Genomic DNA, 23,571 nt, shown 5'->3' with positions numbered 1-23,571 from the left:
CGGAAGTTTAAAATTCTTATAAAAGGTATATCGGGCTTAGTAAGAGTATTGACATACTTATTATTATACTGATAGCAAATATGTATATGTTGTTGTTGCTCGAATATACTTGTGTAATGCCAAAAAGCTCCTAGCACCAGTATTCCCTACATATAGCCACTTTGGTGCAGTTTATATCTTATACATATGTACATACATATAGCTAATTAGAGTTGATTGGGTTGATTCTAATATAAATATCTCGGGCATAAAGCAATAGATAGTAATAAAACTAAGTGAGTCTATGCCATATAACATAAGTTGATTAGATACCATATATGATTATAATCGATTAACGATTAAATTAAAAATGTTGAATTCTTTCGCACCATTTTTATAAACTCGCAAAATATTGTGGCAGAGTATAAGTTTAATTCACCTAACGGTTGTTTGCAACACATAAAACTGATCGTGATATATATGTATATATAGTTGTATATATATATGATGAGGATGCCGATAGTTGAATTCCGTTTATCTGTCCGCCCGTAAGCTCTTGCAAGCGATAACTTGAATACAAATTGAGATACCGTGATGAAACTTAGTACACGTATTTTATGGCTACTTAGTAAGGTTACTTTTGCAGATTGGCGAAATCGGACCATTACCACGCCCACAAAATGCTTTTAAGCGAAAAATATTATTATTCGTCACAAATTACTAGAAAAAAAATTTACTTAGTGCAAAAAATTGAGCAATAGGTATGGCACAGGTACCTAAGGGTACTTAGTTAAATATTTTCAAAACTACTCGACCAATGTCAAGAAAATTTTGTGCACGACACTAGTTTAATATTCTTGTTACATTGTGTAAAAGGTAAATTCATACTACAACCACACTACATCCCATATATGATATGATTTCATATGATTCTTTCACTTTCGAAAATATAAATACTATATTATATATTCACCGATATATACGATATAATACCAACCGGAAGTTTAAAATTCTTATAAAAGGTATATCGGGCTTAGTAAGAGTATTGACATACTTATTATTATACTGATAGCAAATATGTATATGTTGTTGTTGCTCGAATATACTTGTGTAATGCCAAAAAGCTCCTAGCACCAGTATTCCCTACATATAGCCACTTTGGTGCAGTTTATATCTTATACATATGTACATACATATAGCTAATTAGAGTTGATTGGGTTGATTTAAATATAAATATCTCGGGCATGAAGCAATAGATAGTAATAAAACTAAGTGAGTCTATGCCATATAACATAAGTTGATTAGATACCATATATGATTATAATCGATTAACGATTAAATTAAAAATGTTGAATTCTTTCGCACCATTTTTATAAACTCGCAATATATTGTGGCAGAGTATAAGTTTAATTCACCTAACGGTTGTTTGCAACACATAAAACTAATCGTGATATATATGTGTATATAGTTGTATATATATATGATGAGGATGCCGATAGTTGAATTCCGTTTATCTGTCCGCCCGTAAGCTCTTGCAAGCGATAACTTGAATACAAATTGAGATACCGTGATGAAACTTAGTTCACGTATTTTTTGGCTACTAAGTAAGGTTACTGTTGCAGATTGGCGAAATCGGTGCATTACCACGCCCACAAAATGCTTTTAAGCGAAAAATATTATTATTCGTCACAAATTACTAGAAAAAAAATTGACTTAGTGCAAAAAATTGAGCAATAGGTATGGCACAGGTACCTAAGGGTACTTAGTTAAATATTTTCAAAACTACTCGACCAATGTCAAGAAACTTTTGTGCACGACACTAGTTTAATATTCTTGTTACATTGTGTAAAAGGTAAATTCATACTACAACCACACTACATCCCATATATGATATGATTTCATATGATTCTTTCACTTTCGAAAATATAAATACTATATTATATATTCATCGATATATACGATATAATACCAACCGGAAGTTTAAAATTCTTTTATAAGGTATATCGGGCTTAGTAAGAGTATTGACCCGATTTTATCCACGTTTGCTGTCACGACATACTATTACCTGATAAATGTTCTCTCCGACTTTCATTAAGAAAACGCACATACTTATATACCGCGTATAAAGCCAACTGGTAGTTCAAAAATCAAATCTATTGTGAAATTTTGAACAAATCGATTTTTTTTCATATTTTGATAGCAAATATGTTGTTGTTGTAAAAGTTAACTAATTCGAGTTTGGGTGATAAATTCCAGATTGGTTGTCGTCGAGGTCATCTAAAGGGAGGCCCAGGAAACGAGCTGTTTCGACGGGGTCGGACCATAAGGAAAAGGGTGTTAGATGAGTGGGGTTCGTTGGGCATGCAAAGGGGTGAGTGTCATGCAGAGACTCATTGCACGCAGGACATGTGTTTGGTATGTCGAGGTCTATTCTGGATAAGTAGGAGTTTAACCTGCTACAATATCCAGAGCGAAGTTGCGCGAGGGTCACTCTGGTTTCGCGAGGCAACTCAAGCTCTACGTCTGCTATGGGTGGTGGTTTGATTCGTAGTACGCCATTCACTGAGAGGGAGTCGGTGAAGGTATTGATGGCTCCACTGTGAATGGCGGTCAGTGCCTGTCTGAATTTCGTTGCGTCCGAAGTCCGGTCGGCGTACTGTCTAATATCGTTGACGTAATCAAGGAAAGACCTCTTGGTGTTCCTAGGACGCAGCTTCACTTCAAGCAGACAACAGCATAGTTTAGGACCGGCCGGCCGATTGCCTTATATGTCGCAAGCAACGTTTCTTTGTATTTTCCCCAAAAGCTGCCGGCAAGCTATTTGAGGATTTTGTTGCGGCTCTGTACATTGGCAGTTATCGCGGTCGTGTGAGGAGTGAAGGAGCAAAGACTGTCTTATGTAACGCCTAAAATTTTAGGGTTGTTTACGTTCGGAATTTTGGTACCATCGACTAAAATGTCGAGCAGGTCTTAAGATGGCTCCATCCATTGCATGTATTGCATCTAACCGAGGTGGAGTTTGGATGGAGCCTTCTAGCGCAAACGCAGCAGTAAAATTCTTCGGGGCTCGGGTTGGACTCGATGCCAGAACGGGTCAGGAGGATACGGAGCAACCCTGCAGCTAGGCGTTGCTCCTTAACCTAGAACTTACCGATACAGACAGGGTTAGATCGCCGAAATAACAGCCCTTCGCCGGATAAAATCCGGGTCAATTCCGGTAACGTAGAACCATACATATAATATTTGCAAGTCTATATATATACATAGGGGCTGGATGATGTCCTTGCATAAGTCTATTAAAAACTGCGCATTCGAAAATTTGTATTTTCAAGCAGAAAAATGTGAAATATATCTGATTAATACTCTCACTGACGAGTTAGATAGCAAAACGGATGGATTTCTATTTGCTAAGTACCAAAAGAGAAAGAATCGTGTAAAGAAGAAGAAATTTATTAATTGTGAATATCTTTTAAGTCCAAGGTATTATTCCAAAAGGGATAGCTTTAGCGCACTTAATGTATTCTTTCCACTAAATCCTATAAAATAAAATAAAATCCACAAATTTAACAAAGCAACAATATTAAAACTATATTTATCATAAGTCACTTACAATGACATTTTAGCTAGCACAGTTGGTTATGGTGTAATTTTTTGTGTAACTACTTCTTAAATGCTGCAAGTTTTGCGTGTTTTTGCGCAACAGCTACTACAGTTTTGCTTTTTCGAACTTTCAACTTTGGCAAAGATGCTAGGTTTGCTTTTTCGAACTGGTTGTATTATGAATACTGCGCAGTTTGCCGTGCCCAAAACGCTCTAGTTTTGGTGCCGTCAAAGGGTAGCCGCTCAGTTCACTCCGGTATCCCAGTTTGTTTTTAAATGCGTTTTTCTCCAAACAACATTTTCCGGACCTTTTTTCGCGCCGCTCAAAAAATATTTAATTTCAAAAATTTCACTGTGTGTTCTTGGAATATGTATAAATATACCTTGAAATTTTCGATACCTTGAAAAAGCGGTGGAGTAGTTTTTTTTTTTAATTTCCAAAAATCGACGTTTTTTTAAGCTGTCTTATGGGGGTTAGTAAGATAGGGGTTGAAAGTTTTCACGACCATATCGATATCGGTCAATATAGATATCTTAGCTAAATCGGGTGTCCATATAATACTTAATTTAATATAGTTTAATGCCAAAAATATGTGTAATAACATTAAATTGGGTGAGAAAATGTCCTAACCCGAAAATACCCGATATAGTGATTTCCGCCTTTTTACCTGAAGTTTAACCGTTTATCTTGGTCAACTATAAGATATTTTAATGAAATTGTTCTAGACATTGACCTAAACCTTATATAACAACATTTATAAAATTTCCGATCATCTCGTTGACTTTTTTCAGATTATGTTTATAAGAATATTTTGAAGTTATATAAAGTAGAGAAAGTACAACAAAAGTAGATTTTCTTTTTCTGCATAAATGGTTGTTCGATTTTTGACTGCACATCAGCAGAGTATCAGCAAATATGCAACACAGTTGCTGTACTGCTGCAATTATTACGACGCTCGAACGCACCCATAATGATTTTCGTTATTTCAGAAGACTTTATGCCGAATGTCAGTCAACCTGTGAGGTATACAAGTATTTACATAAATTTTCTCGAATATACTTGTGTAATGCCAAAAAGCTCCTAGCACCAGTATACCCTACATATAGCCACTTTGGTGCAGTTTATATCTTATACATATGTACATACATATAGCTAATTAGAGTTGATTGGGTTGATTCTAATATAAATATCTCGGGCATGAAGCAATAGATAGTAATAAAACTAAGTGAGTCTATGCCATATAACATAAGTTGATTAGATACCAAATATGATTATAATCGATTAACGATTAACTTAAGAATGTTGAATTCTTTCGCACCATTTTTATAAACTCGCAAAATATTGTGGCAGAGTATAATTTTAAAACTGATCGTGATATATATGTATATATAGTTGTATATATATATGATCAGGATGCCGATAGTTGAATTCCGTTTATCTGTACGCCCGTAAGCTCTTGCAAGCGATAACTTGAATACAAATTGAGATACCGTGATGAAACTTAGTACACGTATTTTTTGGCTACTTAGTAAGGTTACTGTTGCAGATTGGCGAAATCGGTGCATTACCACGCCCACAAAATGCTTTTAAGCGAAAAATATTATTATTCGTCACAAATTACTAGAAAAAAAATTGACTTAGTGCAAAAAATTGAGCAATAGGTATGGCACAGGTACCTAAGGGTACTTAGTTAAATATTTTCAAAACTACTCGACCAATGTCAAGAAAATTTTGTGCACGACACTAGTTTAATATTCTTGTTACATTGTGTAAAAGGTAAATTCATACTACAACCACACTACATCCCATATATGATATGATTTCATATGATTCTTTCACTTTCGAAAATATAAATATTATATTATATATTCACCGATATATACGATATAATACCAACCGGAAGTTTAAAATTCTTATAAAAGGTATATCGGGCTTAGTAAGAGTATTGACATACTTATTATTATACTGATAGCAAATATGTATATGTTGTTGTTGCTCGAATATACTTGTGTAATGCCAAAAAGCTCCTAGCACCAGTATTCCCTACATATAGCCACTTTGGTGCAGTTTATATCTTATACATATGTACATACATATAGCTAATTAGAGTTGATTGGGTTGATTCTAATATAAATATCTCGGGCATGAAGCAATAGATAGTAATAAAACTAAGTGAGTCTATGCCATATAACATAAGTTGATTAGATACCATATATGATTATAATCGATTAACGATTAAATTAAAAATGTTGAATTCTTTCGCACCATTTTTATAAACTCGCAAAATATTGTGGCAGAGTATAAGTTTAATTCACCTAACGGTTGTTTGCAACACATAAAACTGATCGTGATATATATGTATATATAGTTGTATATATATATAATGAGGATGCCGATAGTTGAATTCCGTTTATCTGTCCGCCCGTAAGCTCTTGCAAGCGATAACTTGAATACAAATTGAGATACCGTGATGAAACTTAGTACACGTATCTTTTGGCTACTTAGTAAGGTTACTGTTGCAGATTGGCGAAATCGGTGCATTACCACGCCCACAAAATGCTTTTAAGCGAAAAATATTATTATTCGTCACAAATTACTAGAAAAAAAATTGACTTAGTGCAAAAAATTGAGCAATAGGTATGGCACAGGTACCTAAGGGTACTTAGTTAAATATTTTCAAAACTACTCGACCAATGTCAAGAAAATTTTGTGCACGACACTAGTTTAATATTCTTGTTACATTGTGTAAAAGGTAAATTCATACTACAACCACACTACATCCCATATATGATATGATTTCATATGATTCTTTCACTTTCGAAAATATAAATACTATATTATATATTCACCGATATATACGATATAATACCAACCGGAAGTTTAAAATTCTTATAAAAGGTATATCGGGCTTAGTAAGAGTATTGACATACTTATTATTATACTGATAGCAAATATGTATATGTTGTTGTTGCTCGAATATACTTGTGTAATGCCAAAAAGCTCCTAGCACCAGTATTCCCTACATATAGCCACTTTGGTGCAGTTTATATCTTATACATATGTACATACATATAGCTAATTAGAGTTGATTGGGTTGATTCAAATATAAATATCTCGGGCATGAAGCAATAGATAGTAATAAAACTAAGTGAGTCTATGCCATATAACATAAGTTGATTAGATACCATATATGAAGATAATCGATTAACGATTAAATTAAAAATGTTGAATTCCTTTCGCACCATTTTTATAAACTCGCAAAATATTGTGGCAGAGTATAAGTTTAATTCACCTAACGGTTGTTTGCAACACATAAAACTAATCGTGATATATATGTATTTATAGTTGTATATATATATGATCAGGATGCCGATAGTTGAATTCCGTTTATCTGTCCGCCCGTAAGCTCTTGCAAATTGAGATACCGTGATGAAACTTAGTACACGTATATTTTGTCTACTAAGTAAGGTTACTGTTGCAGATTGGCGAAATCGGACCATTACCACGCCCACAAAATGCTTTTAAGCGAAAAATATTAAATGCTATAATTACGTCACAAATTACTAGAAAAAAAATTGACTTAGTGCAAAAAATTGAGCAATAGGTATGGCACAGGTACCTAAGGGTACTTAGTTAAATATTTTCAAAACTACTCGACCAATGTCAAGAAACTTTTGTGCGCGACACTAGTTTAATATTCTTGTTATAAAAGGTAAATTCATACTACAACCACACTACATCCCATATATGATATGATTTCATATGATTCTTTCACTTTCGAAAATATAAATACTATATTATATATTCATCGATATATACGATATAATACCAACCGGAAGTTTAAAATTCTTATATAAGGTATATCGGGCTTAGTAAGAGTATTGACCCGATTTTATCCACGTTTGCTGTCACGACATACTATTACCTGATAAATGTTCTCTCCGACTTTCATTAAGAAAACGCACATACTTATATACCGCGTATAAAGCCAACTGGTAGTTCAAAAATCAAATCTATTGTGAAATTTTGAACAAATCGATTTTTTTCATATTTTGATAGCAAATATGTTGTTGTTGTAAAAGTTACCTAATTCGAGTTTGGGTGATAAATTCCAGATTGGTTGTAGTCGAGGTCATCTAAAGGGAGGCCCAGGAAACGAGCTGTTTCGACGGGGTCGGACCATAAGGAAAAGGGTGTTAGATGAGTGGGGTTCGTTGGGCATGCAAAGGGGTGGTAAGTGTCATGCAGAGACTCATTGCACGCAGGACATGTGTTTGGTATGTCGAGGTCTATTCTGGATAAGTAGGAGTTTAACCTGCTACAATATCCAGAGCGAAGTTGCGCGAGGGTCACTCTGGTTTCGCGAGGCAACTCAAGCTCTACGTCTGCTATGGGTGGTGGTTTGATTCGTAGTACGCCATTCACTGAGAGGGAGTCGGTGAAGGTATTGATGGCTCCACTGTGAATGGCGGTCAGTGCCTGTCTGAATTTCGTTGCGTGCGAAGTCCGGTCGGCGTACTGTCTAATATCGTTGACGTAATCAAGGAAAGACCTGATGTTTCTAGGACGCGGCTTCACTTCAAGCAGACAACTGCAGGGGTGGTTTCTACGAAAACAATCCAGCAGAAACTGCTTTGAGAGGAGCTCGTTATGTTCCTTAACCGGAAGCATACGGGCCTCAGTGTGGAGATGTTCGATTGGGGACATCAAGAGACATCCCGTGATAGTCCGGAGTGCAGTGTTCTGACAGGTTTGGAGTTTCTTCGTCAGCGTAGCACTACATCCAGGCGACCTAATTGGGGCTGCATAGTTTAGGACCGGCCGGCCGATTGCCTTGTATGTCGCAAGCAACGTTTCTTTGTATTTTCCCCAAAAGCTGCCGGCAAGCTATTTGAGGATTTTGTTGCGGCTCTGTACTTTGGCAGTTATCGCGGTCGTGTGAGGAGTGAAGGAGCAAAGACTGTCTTATGTAACGCCTAAAATTTTAGGGTTGTTTACGTTCGGAATTTTGGTACCATCGACTAAAATGTCGAGCAGGTCTTAAGATGGCTCCATCCATTGCATGTATTGCACCTAACCGAGGTGGAGTTTGGATGGAGCCTTCTAGCGCAAACGCAGCAGTAAAATTCTTCGGGGCCCGGGTTGGACTCGATGCCAGAACGGGTCAGGAGGATACGGAGCAACCCTGCAGCTAGGCGTTGCTCCTTAACCTAGAACTTACCGATACAGACAGGGTTAGATCGCCGAAATAACAGCCCTTCGCCGGATAAAATCCGGGTCAATTCCGGTAACGTAGAACCATACATATAATATTTGCAAGCCTATATATATACATAGGGGCTGGATGATGTCCTTGCATAAGTCTATTAAAAACTGCGCATTCGAAAATTTGTATTTTCAAGCAGAAAAATGTGAAATATATCTGATTAATACTCTCACTGACGAGTTAGATAGCAAAACGGATGGATTTCTATTAGCTAAGTACCAGAAGAGAAAGAATCGTGTAAAGAAGAAGAAATTTATTAATTGTGAATATCTTTTAAGTCCAAGGTATTATTCCAAAAGGGATAGCTTTAGCGCACTTGATGTATTCTTTCTACTAAATCCTATAAAATAAAATAAAATCCACAAATTTAACAAAGCAACAATATTAAAACTATATATATCATAAGTCACTTACAATGACATTTTAGCTAGCACAGTTGGTTATGGTGTAATTTTTTGTGTAACTACTTCTTAAATGCTGCAAGTTTTGCGTGTTTTTGCGCAACAGCTACTACAGTTTTGCTTTTTCGAACTTTCAACTTTGGCAAAGATGCTAGGTTTGCTTTTTCGAACTGGTTGTATTATGAATACTGCGCAGTTTGCCGTGCCCAAAACGCTCTAGTTTTGGTGCCGTCAAAGGGTAGCCGCTCAGTTCACTCCGGTATCCCAGTTTGTTTTTAAATGCGTTTTTCTCCAAACAACATTTTCCGGACCTTTTTTCGCGCCGCTCAAAAAATATTTAATTTCAAAAATTTCACTGTGTGTTCTTGGAATATGTATAAATATACCTTGAAATTTTCGATACCTTGAAAAAGCGGTGGAGTAGTTTTTTTTTATTTCCAAAAATCGACGTTTTTTTAAGCTGTCTTATGGGGGTTAGTAAGATGGGGGTTGAAAGTTTTCACGACCATATCGATATCGGTCAATATAGATATCTTAGCTAAATCGGGTGTCCATATAATACTTAATTTAATATAGTTTAATGCCAAAAATATGTGTAATAACATAAAATTGGGTGAGAAAATGTCCTAACCCGAAAATACCCGATATAGTGATTTCCGCCTTTTTACCTGGAGTTTAACCGTTTATCTTGGTCAACTATAAGATATTTTAATGAAATTGTTCTAGACATTGACTTAAACCTTATATAACAACATTTATAAAATTTCCGATCATCTCGTTGACTTTTTTCAGATTATGTTTATAAGAATATTTTGAAGTTATATAAAGTAGAGAAAGTACAACAAAAGTAGATTTTCTCTTTCTGCATAAATGGTTGTTCGATTTTTGACTGCATATCAGCAGAGTATCAGCAAATATGCAACACAGTTGCTGTACTGCTGCAATTATTACGACGCTCGAACGCACCCATAATGATTTTCGTTATTTCAGAAGACTTTATGCCGAATGTCAGTGAACCTGTGAGGTATACAAGTATTTACATAAATTTTCTCGAATATACTTGTGTAATGCCAAAAAGCTCCTAGCACCAGTATACCCTACATATAGCCACTTTGGTGCAGTTTATATCTTATACATATGTACATACATATAGCTAATTAGAGTTGATTGGGTTGATTCTAATATAAATATCTCGGGCATGAAGCAATAGATAGTAATAAAACTAAGTGAGTCTATGCCATATAACATAAGTTGATTAGATACCAAATATGATTATAATCGATTAACGATTAACTTAAGAATGTTGAATTCTTTCGCACCATTTTTATAAACTCGCAAAATATTGTGGCAGAGTATAATTTTAAAACTGATCGTGATATATATGTATATATAGTTGTATATATATATGATCAGGATGCCGATAGTTGAATTCCGTTTATCTGTACGCCCGTAAGCTCTTGCAAGCGATAACTTGAATACAAATTGAGATACCGTGATGAAACTTAGTACACGTATTTTTTGGCTACTTAGTAAGGTTACTGTTGCAGTTTGGCGAAATCGGTCCATTACCACGCCCACAAAATGCTTTTAAGCGAAAAATATTAAATGTTATAATTACGTCACAAATTACTAGAAAAAAAATTTACTTAGAGCAAAAAATTGAGCAATAGGTATGGCACAGGTACCTAAGGGTACTTAGTTAAATATTTTCAAAACTACTCGACCAATGTCAAGAAAATTTTGTGCACGACACTAGTTTAATATTCTTGTTACATTGTGTAAAAGGTAAATTCATACTACAACCACACTACATCCCATATATGATATGATTTCATATGATTCTTTCACTTTCGAAAATATAAATACTATATTATATATTCACCGATATATACGATATAATACCAACCGGAAGTTTAAAATTCTTATAAAAGGTATATCGGGCTTAGTAAGAGTATTGACATACTTATTATTATACTGATAGCAAATATGTATATGTTGTTGTTGCTCGAATATACTTGTGTAATGCCAAAAAGCTCCTAGCACCAGTATTCCCTACATATAGCCACTTTGGTGCAGTTTATATCTTATACATATGTACATACATATAGCTAATTAGAGTTGGTTGGGTTGATTCTAATATAAATATCTCGGGCATGAAGCAATAGATAGTAATAAAACTAAGTGAGTCTATGCCATATAACATAAGTTGATTAGATACCATATATGATTATAATCGATTAACGATTAAATTAAAAATGTTGAATTCTTTCGCACCATTTTTATAAACTCGCAAAATATTGTGGCAGAGTATAAGTTTAATTCACCTAACGGTTGTTTGCAACACATAAAACTGATCGTGATATATATGTATATATAGTTGTATATATATATGATGAGGATGCCGATAGTTGAATTCCGTTTATCTGTCCGCCCGTAAGCTCTTGCAAGCGATAACTTGAATACAAATTGAGATACCGTGATGAAACTTAGTACACGTATTTTATGGCTACTTAGTAAGGTTACTTTTGCAGATTGGCGAAATCGGTCCATTACCACGCCCACAAAATGCTTTTAAGCGAAAAATATTATTATTCGTCACAAATTACTAGAAAAAAAATTTACTTAGTGCAAAAAATTGAGCAATAGGTATGGCACAGGTACCTAAGGGTACTTAGTTAAATATTTTCAAAACTACTCGACCAATGTCAAGAAAATTTTGTGCACGACACTAGTTTAATATTCTTGTTACATTGTGTAAAAGGTAAATTCATACTACAACCACACTACATCCCATATATGATATGATTTCATATGATTCTTTCACTTTCGAAAATATAAATACTATATTATATATTCACCGATATATACGATATAATACCAACCGGAAGTTTAAAATTCTTATAAAAGGTATATCGGGCTTAGTAAGAGTATTGACATACTTATTATTATACTGATAGCAAATATGTATATGTTGTTGTTGCTCGAATATACTTGTGTAATGCCAAAAAGCTCCTAGCACCAGTATTCCCTACATATAGCCACTTTGGTGCAGTTTATATCTTATACATATGTACATACATATAGCTAATTAGAGTTGATTGGGTTGATTCTAATATAAATATCTCGGGCATGAAGCAATAGATAGTAATAAAACTAAGTGAGTCTATGCCATATAACATAAGTTGATTAGATACCATATATGATTATAATCGATTAACGATTAAATTAAAAATGTTGAATTCTTTCGCACCATTTTTATAAACTCGCAAAATATTGTGGCAGAGTATAAGTTTAATTCACCTAACGGTTGTTTGCAACACATAAAACTGATCGTGATATATATGTATATATAGTTGTATATATATATGATGAGGATGCCGATAGTTGAATTCCGTTTATCTGTCCGCCCGTAAGCTCTTGCAAGCGATAACTTGAATACAAATTGAGATACCGTGATGAAACTTAGTACACGTATTTTATGGCTACTTAGTAAGGTTACTTTTGCAGATTGGCGAAATCGGTCCATTACCACGCCCACAAAATGCTTTTAAGCGAAAAATATTATTATTCGTCACAAATTACTAGAAAAAAAATTTACTTAGTGCAAAAAATTGAGCAATAGGTATGGCACAGGTACCTAAGGGTACTTAGTTAAATATTTTCAAAACTACTCGACCAATGTCAAGAAAATTTTGTGCACGACACTAGTTTAATATTCTTGTTACATTGTGTAAAAGGTAAATTCATACTACAACCACACTACATCCCATATATGATATGATTTCATATGATTCTTTCACTTTCGAAAATATAAATACTATATTATATATTCACCGATATATACGATATAATACCAACCGGAAGTTTAAAATTCTTATAAAAGGTATATCGGGCTTAGTAAGAGTATTGACATACTTATTATTATACTGATAGCAAATATGTATATGTTGTTGTTGCTCGAATATACTTGTGTAATGCCAAAAAGCTCCTAGCACCAGTATTCCCTACATATAGCCACTTTGGTGCAGTTTATATCTTATACATATGTACATACATATAGCTAATTAGAGTTGATTGGGTTGATTCAAATATAAATATCTCGGGCATGAAGCAATAGATAGTAATAAAACTAAGTGAGTCTATGCCATATAACATAAGTTGATTAGATACCATATATGAAGATAATCGATTAACGATTAAATTAAAAATGTTGAATTCCTTTCGCACCATTTTTATATACTCGCAAAATATTGTGGCAGAGTATAAGTTTAATTCACCTAACGGTTGTTTGCAACACATAAAACTAATCGTGATATATATGTATTTATAGTTGTATATATATATGATCAGGATGCCGATAGTTGAATTCCGTTTATCTGTCCGCCCGTAAGCTCTTGCAAATTGAGATACCGTGATGAAACTTAGTACACGTATATTTTGTCTACTAAGTAAGGTTACTGTTGCAGATTGGCGAAATCGGACCATTACCACGCCCACAAAATGCTTTTAAGCGAAAAATATTAAATGCTATAATTACGTCACAAATTACTAGAAAAAAAATTGACTTAGTGCAAAAAATTGAGCAATAGGTATGGCACAGGTACCTAAGGGTACTTAGTTAAATATTTTCAAAACTACTCGACCAATGTCAAGAAACTTTTGTGCGCGACACTAGTTTAATATTCTTGTTATAAAAGGTAAATTCATACTACAACCACACTACATCCCATATATGATATGATTTCATATGATTCTTTCACTTTCGAAAATATAAATACTATATTATATATTCATCGATATATACGATATAATACCAACCGGAAGTTTAAAATTCTTATATAAGGTATATCGGGCTTAGTAAGAGTATTGACCCGATTTTATCCACGTTTGCTGTCACGACATACTATTACCTGATAAATGTTCTCTCCGACTTTCATTAAGAAAACGCACATACTTATATACCGCGTATAAAGCCAACTGGTAGTTCAAAAATCAAATCTATTGTGAAATTTTGAACAAATCGATTTTTTTCATATTTTGATAGCAAATATGTTGTTGTTGTAAAAGTTACCTAATTCGAGTTTGGGTGATAAATTCCAGATTGGTTGTAGTCGAGGTCATCTAAAGGGAGGCCCAGGAAACGAGCTGTTTCGACGGGGTCGGACCATAAGGAAAAGGGTGTTAGATGAGTGGGGTTCGTTGGGCATGCAAAGGGGTGGTAAGTGTCATGCAGAGACTCATTGCACGCAGGACATGTGTTTGGTATGTCGAGGTCTATTCTGGATAAGTAGGAGTTTAACCTGCTACAATATCCAGAGCGAAGTTGCGCGAGGGTCACTCTGGTTTCGCGAGGCAACTCAAGCTCTACGTCTGCTATGGGTGGTGGTTTGATTCGTAGTACGCCATTCACTGAGAGGGAGTCGGTGAAGGTATTGATGGCTCCACTGTGAATGGCGGTCAGTGCCTGTCTGAATTTCGTTGCGTGCGAAGTCCGGTCGGCGTACTGTCTAATATCGTTGACGTAATCAAGGAAAGACCTCTTGATGTTTCTAGGACGCGGCTTCACTTCAAGCAGACAACTGCAGGGGTGGTTTCTACGAAAACAATCCAGCAGAAACTGCTTTGAGAGGAGCTCGTTATGTTCCTTAACCGGAAGCATACGGGCCTCAGTGTGGAGATGTTCGATTGGGGACATCAAGAGACATCCCGTGATAGTCCGGAGTGCAGTGTTCTGACAGGTTTGGAGTTTCTTCGTCAGCGTAGCACTACATCCAGGCGACCTAATTGGGGCTGCATAGTTTAGGACCGGCCGGCCGATTGCCTTGTATGTCGCAAGCAACGTTTCTTTGTATTTTCCCCAAAAGCTGCCGGCAAGCTATTTGAGGATTTTGTTGCGGCTCTGTACTTTGGCAGTTATCGCGGTCGTGTGAGGAGTGAAGGAGCAAAGACTGTCTTATGTAACGCCTAAAATTTTAGGGTTGTTTACGTTCGGAATTTTGGTACCATCGACTAAAATGTCGAGCAGGTCTTAAGATGGCTCCATCCATTGCATGTATTGCACCTAACCGAGGTGGAGTTTGGATGGAGCCTTCTAGCGCAAACGCAGCAGTAAAATTCTTCGGGGCCCGGGTTGGACTCGATGCCAGAACGGGTCAGGAGGATACGGAGCAACCCTGCAGCTAGGCGTTGCTCCTTAACCTAGAACTTACCGATACAGACAGGGTTAGATCGCCGAAATAACAGCCCTTCGCCGGATAAAATCCGGGTCAATTCCGGTAACGTAGAACCATACATATAATATTTGCAAGCCTATATATATACATAGGGGCTGGATGATGTCCTTGCATAAGTCTATTAAAAACTGCGCATTCGAAAATTTGTATTTTCAAGCAGAAAAATGTGAAATATATCTGATTAATACTCTCACTGACGAGTTAGATAGCAAAACGGATGGATTTCTATTAGCTAAGTACCAGAAGAGAAAGAATCGTGTAAAGAAGAAGAAATTTATTAATTGTGAATATCTTTTAAGTCCAAGGTATTATTCCAAAAGGGATAGCTTTAGCGCACTTGATGTATTCTTTCTACTAAATCCTATAAAATAAAATAAAATCCACAAATTTAACAAAGCAACAATATTAAAACTATATATATCATAAGTCACTTACAATGACATTTTAGCTAGCACAGTTGGTTATGGTGTAATTTTTTGTGTAACTACTTCTTAAATGCTGCAAGTTTTGCGTGTTTTTGCGCAACAGCTACTACAGTTTTGCTTTTTCGAACTTTCAACTTTGGCAAAGATGCTAGGTTTGCTTTTTCGAACTGGTTGTATTATGAATACTGCGCAGTTTGCCGTGCCCAAAACGCTCTAGTTTTGGTGCCGTCAAAGGGTAGCCGCTCAGTTCACTCCGGTATCCCAGTTTGTTTTTAAATGCGTTTTTCTCCAAACAACATTTTCCGGACCTTTTTTCGCGCCGCTCAAAAAATATTTAATTTCAAAAATTTCACTGTGTGTTCTTGGAATATGTATAAATATACCTTGAAATTTTCGATACCTTGAAAAAGCGGTGGAGTAGTTTTTTTTTATTTCCAAAAATCGACGTTTTTTTAAGCTGTCTTATGGGGGTTAGTAAGATGGGGGTTGAAAGTTTTCACGACCATATCGATATCGGTCAATATAGATATCTTAGCTAAATCGGGTGTCCATATAATACTTAATTTAATATAGTTTAATGCCAAAAATATGTGTAATAACATAAAATTGGGTGAGAAAATGTCCTAACCCGAAAATACCCGATATAGTGATTTCCGCCTTTTTACCTGGAGTTTAACCGTTTATCTTGGTCAACTATAAGATATTTTAATGAAATTGTTCTAGACATTGACTTAAACCTTATATAACAACATTTATAAAATTTCCGATCATCTCGTTGACTTTTTTCAGATTATGTTTATAAGAATATTTTGAAGTTATATAAAGTAGAGAAAGTACAACAAAAGTAGATTTTCTCTTTCTGCATAAATGGTTGTTCGATTTTTGACTGCATATCAGCAGAGTATCAGCAAATATGCAACACAGTTGCTGTACTGCTGCAATTATTACGACGCTCGAACGCACCCATAATGATTTTCGTTATTTCAGAAGACTTTATGCCGAATGTCAGTGAACCTGTGAGGTATACAAGTATTTACATAAATTTTCTCGAATATACTTGTGTAATGCCAAAAAGCTCCTAGCACCAGTATACCCTACATATAGCCACTTTGGTGCAGTTTATATCTTATACATATGTACATACATATAGCTAATTAGAGTTGATTGGGTTGATTCTAATATAAATATCTCGGGCATGAAGCAATAGATAGTAATAAAACTAAGTGAGTCTATGCCATATAACATAAGTTGATTAGATACCAAATATGATTATAATCGATTAACGATTAACTTAAGAATGTTGAATTCTTTCGCACCATTTTTATAAACTCGCAAAATATTGTGGCAGAGTATAATTTTAAAACTGATCGTGATATATATGTATATATAGTTGTATATATATATGATCAGGATGCCGATAGTTGAATTCCGTTTATCTGTACGCCCGTAAGCTCTTGCAAGCGATAACTTGAATACAAATTGAGATACCGTGATGAAACTTAGTACACGTATTTTTTGGCTACTTAGTAAGGTTACTGTTGCAGTTTGGCGAAATCGGTCCATTACCACGCCCACAAAATGCTTTTAAGCGAAAAATATTAAATGTTATAATTACGTCACAAATTACTAGAAAAAAAATTTACTTAGAGCAAAAAATTGAGCAATAGGTATGGCACAGGTACCTAAGGGTACTTAGTTAAATATTTTCAAAACTACTCGACCAATGTCAAGAAAATTTTGTGCACGACACTAGTTTAATATTCTTGTTACATTGTGTAAAAGGTAAATTCATACTACAACCACACTACATCCCATATATGATATGATTTCATATGATTCTTTCACTTTCGAAAATATAAATACTATATTATATATTCACCGATATATACGATATAATACCAACCGGAAGTTTAAAATTCTTATAAAAGGTATATCGGGCTTAGTAAGAGTATTGACATACTTATTATTATACTGATAGCAAATATGTATATGTTGTTGTTGCTCGAATATACTTGTGTAATGCCAAAAAGCTCCTAGCACCAGTATTCCCTACATATAGCCACTTTGGTGCAGTTTATATCTTATACATATGTACATACATATAGCTAATTAGAGTTGATTGGGTTGATTCTAATATAAATATCTCGGGCATGAAGCAATAGATAGTAATAAAACTAAGTGAGTCTATGCCATATAACATAAGTTGATTAGATACCATATATGATTATAATCGATTAACGATTAAATTAAAAATGTTGAATTCTTTCGCACCATTTTTATAAACTCGCAAAATATTGTGGCAGAGTATAAGTTTAATTCACCTAACGGTTGTTTGCAACACATAAAACTGATCGTGATATATATGTATATATAGTTGTATATATATATGATGAGGATGCCGATAGTTGAATTCCGTTTATCTGTCCGCCCGTAAGCTCTTGCAAGCGATAACTTGAATACAAATTGAGATACCGTGATGAAACTTAGTACACGTATTTTATGGCTACTTAGTAAGGTTACTTTTGCAGATTGGCGAAATCGGTCCATTACCACGCCCACAAAATGCTTTTAAGCGAAAAATATTATTATTCGTCACAAATTACTAGAAAAAAAATTTACTTAGTGCAAAAAATTGAGCAATAGGTATGGCACAGGTACCTAAGGGTACTTAGTTAAATATTTTCAAAACTACTCGACCAATGTCAAGAAAATTTTGTGCACGACACTAGTTTAATATTCTTGTTACATTGTGTAAAAGGTAAATTCATACTACAACCACACTACATCCCATATATGATATGATTTCATATGATTCTTTCACTTTCGAAAATATAAATACTATATTATATATTCACCGATATATACGATATAATACCAACCGGAAGTTTAAAATTCTTATAAAAGGTATATCGGGCTTAGTAAGAGTATTGACATACTTATTATTATACTGATAGCAAATATGTATATGTTGTTGTTGCTCGAATATACTTGTGTAATGCCAAAAAGCTCCTAGCACCAGTATTCCCTACATATAGCCACTTTGGTGCAGTTTATATCTTATACATATGTACATACATATAGCTAATTAGAGTTGATTGGGTTGATTCAAATATAAATATCTCGGGCATGAAGCAATAGATAGTAATAAAACTAAGTGAGTCTATGCCATATAACATAAGTTGATTAGATACCATATATGAAGATAATCGATTAACGATTAAATTAAAAATGTTGAATTCCTTTCGCACCATTTTTATAAACTCGCAAAATATTGTGGCAGAGTATAAGTTTAATTCACCTAACGGTTGTTTGCAACACATAAAACTAATCGTGATATATATGTATTTATAGTTGTATATATATATGATCAGGATGCCGATAGTTGAATTCCGTTTATCTGTCCGCCCGTAAGCTCTTGCAAATTGAGATACCGTGATGAAACTTAGTACACGTATATTTTGTCTACTAAGTAAGGTTACTGTTGCAGATTGGCGAAATCGGACCATTACCACGCCCACAAAATGCTTTTAAGCGAAAAATATTAAATGCTATAATTACGTCACAAATTACTAGAAAAAAAATTGACTTAGTGCAAAAAATTGAGCAATAGGTATGGCACAGGTACCTAAGGGTACTTAGTTAAATATTTTCAAAACTACTCGACCAATGTCAAGAAACTTTTGTGCGCGACACTAGTTTAATATTCTTGTTATAAAAGGTAAATTCATACTACAACCACACTACATCCCATATATGATATGATTTCATATGATTCTTTCACTTTCGAAAATATAAATACTATATTATATATTCATCGATATATACGATATAATACCAACCGGAAGTTTAAAATTCTTATATAAGGTATATCGGGCTTAGTAAGAGTATTGACCCGATTTTATCCACGTTTGCTGTCACGACATACTATTACCTGATAAATGTTCTCTCCGACTTTCATTAAGAAAACGCACATACTTATATACCGCGTATAAAGCCAACTGGTAGTTCAAAAATCAAATCTATTGTGAAATTTTGAACAAATCGATTTTTTTCATATTTTGATAGCAAATATGTTGTTGTTGTAAAAGTTACCTAATTCGAGTTTGGGTGATAAATTCCAGATTGGTTGTAGTCGAGGTCATCTAAAGGGAGGCCCAGGAAACGAGCTGTTTCGACGGGGTCGGACCATAAGGAAAAGGGTGTTAGATGAGTGGGGTTCGTTGGGCATGCAAAGGGGTGGTAAGTGTCATGCAGAGACTCATTGCACGCAGGACATGTGTTTGGTATGTCGAGGTCTATTCTGGATAAGTAGGAGTTTAACCTGCTACAATATCCAGAGCGAAGTTGCGCGAGGGTCACTCTGGTTTCGCGAGGCAACTCAAGCTCTACGTCTGCTATGGGTGGTGGTTTGATTCGTAGTACGCCATTCACTGAGAGGGAGTCGGTGAAGGTATTGATGGCTCCACTGTGAATGGCGGTCAGTGCCTGTCTGAATTTCGTTGCGTGCGAAGTCCGGTCGGCGTACTGTCTAATATCGTTGACGTAATCAAGGAAAGACCTCTTGATGTTTCTAGGACGCGGCTTCACTTCAAGCAGACAACTGCAGGGGTGGTTTCTACGAAAACAATCCAGCAGAAACTGCTTTGAGAGGAGCTCGTTATGTTCCTTAACCGGAAGCATACGGGCCTCAGTGTGGAGATGTTCGATTGGGGACATCAAGAGACATCCCGTGATAGTCCGGAGTGCAGTGTTCTGACAGGTTTGGAGTTTCTTCGTCAGCGTAGCACTACATCCAGGCGACCTAATTGGGGCTGCATAGTTTAGGACCGGCCGGCCGATTGCCTTGTATGTCGCAAGCAACGTTTCTTTGTATTTTCCCCAAAAGCTGCCGGCAAGCTATTTGAGGATTTTGTTGCGGCTCTGTACTTTGGCAGTTATCGCGGTCGTGTGAGGAGTGAAGGAGCAAAGACTGTCTTATGTAACGCCTAAAATTTTAGGGTTGTTTACGTTCGGAATTTTGGTACCATCGACTAAAATATCGAGCAGGTCTTAAGATGGCTCCATCCATTGCATGTATTGCACCTAACCGAGGTGGAGTTTGGATGGAGCCTTCTAGCGCAAACGCAGCAGTAAAATTCTTCGGGGCCCGGGTTGGACTCGATGCCAGAACGGGTCAGGAGGATACGGAGCAACCCTGCAGCTAGGCGTTGCTCCTTAACCTAGAACTTACCGATACAAACAGGGTTAGATCGCCGAAATAACAGCCCTTCGCCGGATAAAATCCGGGTCAATTCCGGTAACGTAGAACCATACATATAATATTTGCAAGTCTATATATATACATAGGGGCTGGATGATGTCCTTGCATAAGTCTATTAAAAACTGCGCATTCGAAAATTTGTATTTTCAAGCAGAAAAATGTGAAATATATCTGATTAATACTCTCACTGACGAGTTAGATAGCAAAACGGATGGATTTCTATTAGCTAAGTACCAGAAGAGAAAGAATCGTGTAGGTAGGTAGGTAGGTAAAGTGGCTGTCATTCGACACACTTAGGCCTTTAGGAGGCCCATTGTGATACCACTGGGACTGTGATCCCCTCACTCTACTGGTTCCTCTCTGAACCACCCCGTACTTCTGATGAACTTCATCAGTGTGACAAGTTTTATCTGTGCAACCTCCGAGACGTCGTCAAGAAACCCACGACCCATGGTTGCGATTCTTTTCCTATATAGTGCTGCGCAATCGCATAGAAGATGTCTAATGGTCTCCTCCTCTTCTACTTCCTGACAGCTTCTGCAATAGTCGTTATATGGCGCGCCAAGTCTACTTGCATGTCTGCCTATTAGACAGTGGCCTGTTAGTACTCCTACGAGAGTTCTTATATCATTCCTCTTGAATTTTAATAGTCGGCATGTGCGGCTCATATTCCATTCTTGCCACGTTTGCCTGCTGGTTGAGCAGGTCAGGGATTGATTCCACTGACACTCGGCTATATTAATGACATGTTTGTCGATTAGGTATCTACACGTAGCCAGAGGCATATTTATGTCCACCTTACCAGGATCTAGTTGTAGGGTGGTGCCTGCTCTGGCTAGTTCATCTGCTACGCAGTTACCAGGGATGTCACTGTGTCCTGGAACCCATTGCAGATTTATAGTGAAATAGGATGACAGATCCGCCAGAAGATCATGGCAATCCTTCACTGTCTTCGACGAAATCCTATGAGACATCAGAGATTTCAAAGCCGCTTGGCTGTCTGTATATATAAATACACTTCTTGTTGTTATTACGCTTTTTGTTAGTACAAGAAGGCTTTCTTTAATTGCAGTGACCTCTGCTTGGAAGACACTACAGTGGTCTGGTAACCGGAAGGCGATTTTGGTATCTAATTTAGCCGAGAAGACACCGCCGCCTACTCGGTTATCCAGTTTGGAACCATCCGTATAGAAGCTAATCCCTTCTTCCTTGTCCACTACATCCCGTTCCCACTCCTCTCTGGAGGGAAAGGTAATATTGAGGACCGGATTTAGGTTCAGCTCCACCGGATTGCGAAAATCCGTAGTTATGGGAAGAACCGGGAACTTCCTAAGTATCCTAGAATGTCCCTTGTTACAGGCGACTAATAGGGAGGCTTCCCGCAGTCTTAGAGCTGACTTCGCTGACTTCGCTGCCATTTGCTTACAATATAAGTCTGTTGGCAGCAAGTGTAAAATTATGTTGAGTGCCTGGCTTGGCGTAGTTCTGAGAGCTCCACTGATGCAAATACTAGCTGCTCTTTGTATACTTTCCATGCTTCTAATCGCATATTTCTTTTCTGTAATTGGCCACCATACTACTATCCCGTAGGTCATGATCGGCCTTACAATTGCTGTGTACAGCCAGTGAGCCACCCGAGGTGTCAGTCCCCACCTGGGCCCCACCATTCTTTTACATGTGTAAAGCGCTGTAGCAGCTTTCTTTACCCTCGCTTCCAGGTTTTGTTTCCAAGAAAGCTTCCTGTCCAAAATTAGTCCCAAGTAGCTTGCTTTATCCCCTATCGTTAGCCTGGTGCCATTTAAAAATGGCGGCGTGATTTCGGGAGTTCTGTGTTTCTTAGTAAACAATACTAGTTCTGTCTTGCTAGCATTTAAATTCAGTCCGCATGATACGGCCCATCGATTAATCTCGTTTAGTATTGTCTGCATGAGACTAGCGAGGGTGTTCGGGAACTTGCCCCTAACCGAGACTGCCACATCATCAGCGTAGGCCACAACATGTATCCCCTTCTTTTCTAGGTCCACAAGCATTTTATTCATTGTCAGGACCCAGAGAAGTGGGGATAACACGCCTCCTTGGGGTGTACCCCTTCGGACAGATCTGTACATCGTTGAAGCTCCCAGCGTTGAAATAATTGACCTGCCCAAGAGCATCTGTTCAATTAATTTCCGGAGAGGCTCAGATATGCCCAGATCTTTAAGCGCGCTCAATATGGCCTTTGGCTGGATGTTGTTAAAGGCACCTTCTATGTCTAGGAAGGCTACGAGGGTGTATTCTTTTATATCCAGAGATTTTTCAATCTCTGCTACCACTGAGCTTAATGCCGTTTCTGTGGATCTACCCTTCGAGTACGCATGCTGCGAAACTGCCATTTTTCTTGGGTTTAGTATGTCCTTTATATGTATT

This window comes from Bactrocera oleae, chromosome X (genome assembly GCF_042242935.1).
Source record: "Bactrocera oleae isolate idBacOlea1 chromosome X, idBacOlea1, whole genome shotgun sequence".
Lineage (NCBI taxonomy): Eukaryota > Metazoa > Arthropoda > Insecta > Diptera > Tephritidae > Bactrocera > Bactrocera oleae.
The sequence above is the reverse complement of the archived record's forward strand: the minus strand, read 5'-3'. Positions refer to the sequence as shown.